Raw genomic sequence first — 5,255 nt, 5'->3', positions numbered from 1 at the left:
GGGGCGCCTAGGGGTCGAAATCCCCCATTGAAATGAATGGCGGGCTCCCAGGGGTTGAATTCCCCAATTGAAATGAATGGCGGGCAACCAGGAGTCAAAATCCCCCATTGAAATGAATGGCGGGCGCCTAGGAGTCGAAATCCCCCATTGAAATGAATGGCCGGGCGCCCAGGGGTCGAAATCCCCCATCTAAATGAATGGCGGGCACCCAGGGGTCGAAATCCCCCATTGAAATGAATGGCCGGGCGCCCAGGGGTCGAAATCCCCCATTGAAATGAATGACGGGCTACCAGGTGTCGAAATACCACATTGAAATGAATGGCTGGCTCCCAGTGGTCGAAATTCCTCATTGAAATGAATGGCGGGCTACCAGGGGTGAAAATCCCCCATTGAAATGTTTGGCCGGATACCAGGGGTCGAATTCTCCTATTGAAATGAATAGCGGGCGCCCAGGGGTCAAAATCCCCCAATGAAATGAATGGCGGGCTACCAGGGGTCGAATTCCCACATTGAAATGAATGGCGGGCACCCAGGGGTCGAATTCCCCCATTTAAATGAATGGTGGGCTACCAGGGGTCGAAATTCCTCATTGAAATGAATGGCGGGCTACCAGGGGTCGAAATCCCCCATTGAAATGAATGGCGGGCGCCCAGGGGTCGAAATCCCCCAATCTAATCAATGGCGGGCGCCCAGGGGTCGAAATCCCCCATTGAAATGAATGGCGGGCGCCAAGGAGTCAAAATCCCCCAATGAAATGAATGGCGGGCGCTCAGGAGTAAAATCCCCCAATGAAATGAATGGCGGGCAGCAGGGGTCGAAATCCCCCATTGAAATGAATGGCGGGCGCCCAGGGATCGAAATCCCCAATTGAAATGAATGGCCGGCGCCTAGGGGTCGAAATCCCCCAATGAAATGAATGGCTGGCTCCCAGTGGTCGAAATCCCCCATTGAAATGAATGGCGGGCTACCAGGGATCGAATTCCCCCATTTAAATGAATGGTGGGCTCCCAGGGGTCGAAATCCCCCAGAACAATGAATGGCGTGTTAGCAGGGGTTTAAATCCCCCATTGCAATGAATGGCGGGCTACCAGGGATCGAGACTCCCCCATAGGAATGAATGGCGGGGGTTCCTAGGGGTCGAAATCACCCATTAATATGAATGGCTGGCTCCCAGGGGTCGAATTCCCCCATTGAAATGAATGATGGGCGCCCAGGGGTCGAAATCCCCCAATGAAATGAATGGCGGGCGCCCAGGGGTCGAATTCCCTCATTGAAATGAATGGCCGGGCTACCAGGGGTCGAATTCCCCCATTGAAATGAATGGCCGGCTTCCAGGCATCGAGATTCACCCATAGAAATGAATGTTGGGCTCCCAGTGGTCGAAATCCCTTATTGAAATGAATGGCGGGCTCCCAGGGGTCGAATTACTCCATTAAAAAAATTGCGGGCTCCCAGGGGTCGAAATCCCCCATTGAAATGAATGACGGGCTCCAAGGGGTTGAAATCCCCCATTGAAATGAATGGCGGGCTCACAGGGGTCAAAATCCCCCATTGAAATGAATGGCGTGCGCCCAGGGGTGAGAAATCCCCCAATGAAATCAATGGCGGGCGCCCAGGGGTCGAAATCCCCCATTGAAATGAATGGCGGGCGCCCAGGAGTCAAAATCCCCCAATGAAATGAATGGTTGGCTACCAGGGATTGAAATCCCCCATTTAAATGAATGGCGGGCCCCAAGGGGTCGAAATCCCCCATAGGAATGAATGGCGGGTTACCAGGGGACGAATTCCCCCATTGAAATGAATGGCGGGCGCCCAGGAATAAAAATTCCCCAATGAAATGAATGGCGGGCTACCAGGGGTCGAAATCCCCCATTGAAATGAATGGCGGGCTACCAGGGGTCGAAATTTCCCATTGAAATGAGTGGCGGGCTCCCAGGGGTCGAATTCCCTCATTGAAATGAATGGCCGGGCTACCAGGGGTCGAATTCCCCCATTGAAATGAATGGCGGGCTTCCAGGCATCGAGATTCACCCATAGAAATGAATGTTGGGCTCCCAGTGGTCGAAATCCCTTATTGAAATGAATGGCGGGCTCCCAGGGGTCGAATTACTCCATTAAAAAAATTGCGGGCTCCCAGGGGTCGAAATCCCCCATTGAAATGAATGACGGGCTCCAAGGGGTTGAAATCCCCCATTGAAATGAATGGCGGTCTCATAGGGGTCGAAATCCCCCATTGAAATGAATGGCGGGCGCCCAGGGGTCGAAATCCCCCAATGAAATCAATGGCGGGCGCCCAGGGGTCGAAATCCCCCATTGAAATGAATGGCGGGCGCCCAGGAGTCAAAATCCCCCAATGAAATGAATGGTTTGCTACCAGGGATTGAAATCCCCCATTTAAATGAATGGCGGGCTCCCAGGGGTCGAAATCCCCCATAGGAATGAATGGCGGGTTACCAGGGGACGAATTCCCCCATTGAAATGAATGGCGGTCGCCCAGGAATAAAAATTCCCCAATGAAATGAATGGCGGGCTACCAGGGGTCGAAATCCCCCATTGAAATGAATGGCGGGCTACCAGGGGTCGAAATTTCCCATTGAAATGAGTGGCGGGCTCCCAGGGGTCGAATTCCCTCATTGAAATGAATGGCCGGGCTACCAGGGGTCGAATTCCCCCATTGAAATGAATGGCGGGCTTCCAGGCATCGAGATTCACCCATAGAAATGAATGTCGGGCTCCCAGTGGTCGAAATTCCTTATTGAAATGAATGGTGGGCTCCCAGGGGTCGAATTACTCCATTAAAAAAATTGCGGGCTCCTAGGGGTCGAAATCCCCCATTGAAATGAATGACGGGCTCCAAGGGGTTGAAATCCCCCATTGAAATGAATGGCGGGCTCACAGGGGTCAAAATCCCCCATTGAAATGAATGGCGGGCGCCCAGGGGTCGAAATCCCCCAATGAAATCAATGGCGGGCGCCCAGGGGTCGAAATCCCCCATTGAAATGAATGGCGGGCGCCCAGGAGTCAAAATCCCCCAATGAAATGAATGGTTGGCTACCAGGGATTGAAATCCCCCATTTAAATGAATGGCGGGCTCCCAGGGGTCGAAATCCCCCATAGGAATGAATGGCGGGTTACCATGGGACGAATTCCCCCATTGAAATGAATGGCGGGCGCCCAGGAATAAAAATTCCCCAATGAAATGAATGGCGGGCTACCAGGGGTCGAAATCCCCGATTGAAATGAATGGCGGGCGCCAGGGGTTGAAATCCCCCAATCTAATCAATGGCGGGCGCCCATTGGTCGAAATCCCCCATTGAAATGAATGGCGGGCGCCAATTAGTCAAAATCCCCCAATGAAATGAATGGCGGGCTACCAGGGGTTGAAATCCCCCATTGAAATGAATGGCGGGCGCCCAGGAGTCGAAATCCCCCAATGAAATGAATGGCGGGCTACCAGGGGTCGAAATCCCCGATTGAAATGAATGGCGGGCGCCCAGGGGTCGAAATCCCCCAATCTAATCAATGGCGGGCCCCCAGGGGTCGAAATCCCCCATTGAAATGAATGGCGGGCGCCTAGGGGTCGAAATCCCCCATTGAAATGAATGGCTGGCTCCCAGTGGTCGAAATCCCCCATTGAAATGAATGACGGGCTCCTAGGGGTCGAAATCCCCCATTGAAATGAATGGCTGGCTCCCAGTGGTCGAAATCCCCCACGGAAATGAATGGAGGGCTACCAGGGATCGAGATTCCCCCATTGAAATGAATGGCGGGCGCCCAGGAGTCGAAATCCCCCAATGAAATGAATGGCGGGCTACCAGGGGTCGAAATCCCCGATTGAAATGAATGGCGGGCGCCCAGGGGTCGAAATCCCCCAATCTAATCAATGGCGGGCCCCCAGGGGTCGAAATCCCCCATTGAAATGAATGGCGGGCGCCAAGGAGTCAAAATCCCCCAATGAAATGAATGGCGGGCGCTCAGGAGTCAAAATCCCCCAATGAAATGAATGGCGGGCAGCAGGGGTCGAAATCCCCCATTGAAATGAATGGCGGGCGCCCAGGGGTCGAAATCCCCCAATGAAATAAATGGCGGGCGCCCAGGGTTCGAAATCCCCCATTGAAATGAATGGCGGTCGCCCAGGAATCAAAATCCCCCAATGAAATGAATGGCGGGCTACCAGGGATCGAAATCCCCCAATGAAATAAATGGCGGGCGCCCAGGGTTCGAAATCCCCCATTGAAATGAATGGCGGCCGCCCAGGAGTCAAAATCCCCCAATGAAATGAATGGCGGGCAGCAGGGGTCGAAATCCCCCATTGAAATGAATGCCGGGCGCCCAGGGGTCGAAATCCCCCAATGAAATAAATGGCGGGCGCCCAGGGTTCGAAATCCCCCATTGAAATGAATGGCGGCCGCCCAGGAGTCAAAATCCCCCAATGAAATGAATGGCGGGCTACCAGGGATCGAAATGCCCATTGAAATGAATGGCGGGCGCCTAGGGGTCGAAATCCCCCATTGAAATGAATGGCTGGCTCCCAGTGGTCGAAATCCCCCATTGAAATGAATGACGGGCTCCTAGTGGTCGAAATCCCCCATTGAAATGAATGGCTGGCTCCCAGTGGTCGAAATCCCCCATTGAAATGAATGGCGGGCTACCAGGGATCGAAATGCCCATTGAAATGAATGGCGGGCGCCTAGGGGTCGAAATCCCCCATTGAAATGAATGGCTGGCTCCCAGTGGTCGAAATCCCCCATTGAAATGAATGACGGGCTCCTAGGGGTCGAAATCCCCCATTGAAATGAATGGCGGGCTCCCAGGGGTTGAATTCCCCCATTGAAATGAATGGCGGAGGCCCAGTGGTCGAAATCCCCCATTGAAATGAATGACGGGCGCCTAGGGGTCGAAATCCCCCATTGAAATGAATGGCTGGCTCCCAGTGGTCGAAATCCCCAATTGAAATGAATGACGGGCTCCAAGGGGTCGAAATTCCTTATTGAAATTTATGGCGGCCTACCAGGGATCGAGATTCCCCCATAGGAATGAATGGCGGGGGCGCCTAGGGGTCGAAATCCCCCATTGAAATGAATGGCTGGCTACCAGGGATCGAAATCCCCATTGAAATGAATGGCAAGCGCCTAGGGGTCGAAATCCCCCATTGAAATGAATGGCTGGCTCCCAGTGGTCGAAATCCCCCATTGAAATGAATGACGGGCTCCTAGGGGTCGAAATCCCCCATTGAAATGAATGGCGGGCTCCCA

Source organism: Vanacampus margaritifer, unplaced genomic scaffold (assembly GCF_051991255.1).
Source record: "Vanacampus margaritifer isolate UIUO_Vmar unplaced genomic scaffold, RoL_Vmar_1.0 HiC_scaffold_34, whole genome shotgun sequence".
NCBI classification, from domain to species: Eukaryota; Metazoa; Chordata; class Actinopteri; order Syngnathiformes; family Syngnathidae; genus Vanacampus; species Vanacampus margaritifer.
This window is presented reverse-complemented; position numbering follows the sequence as displayed.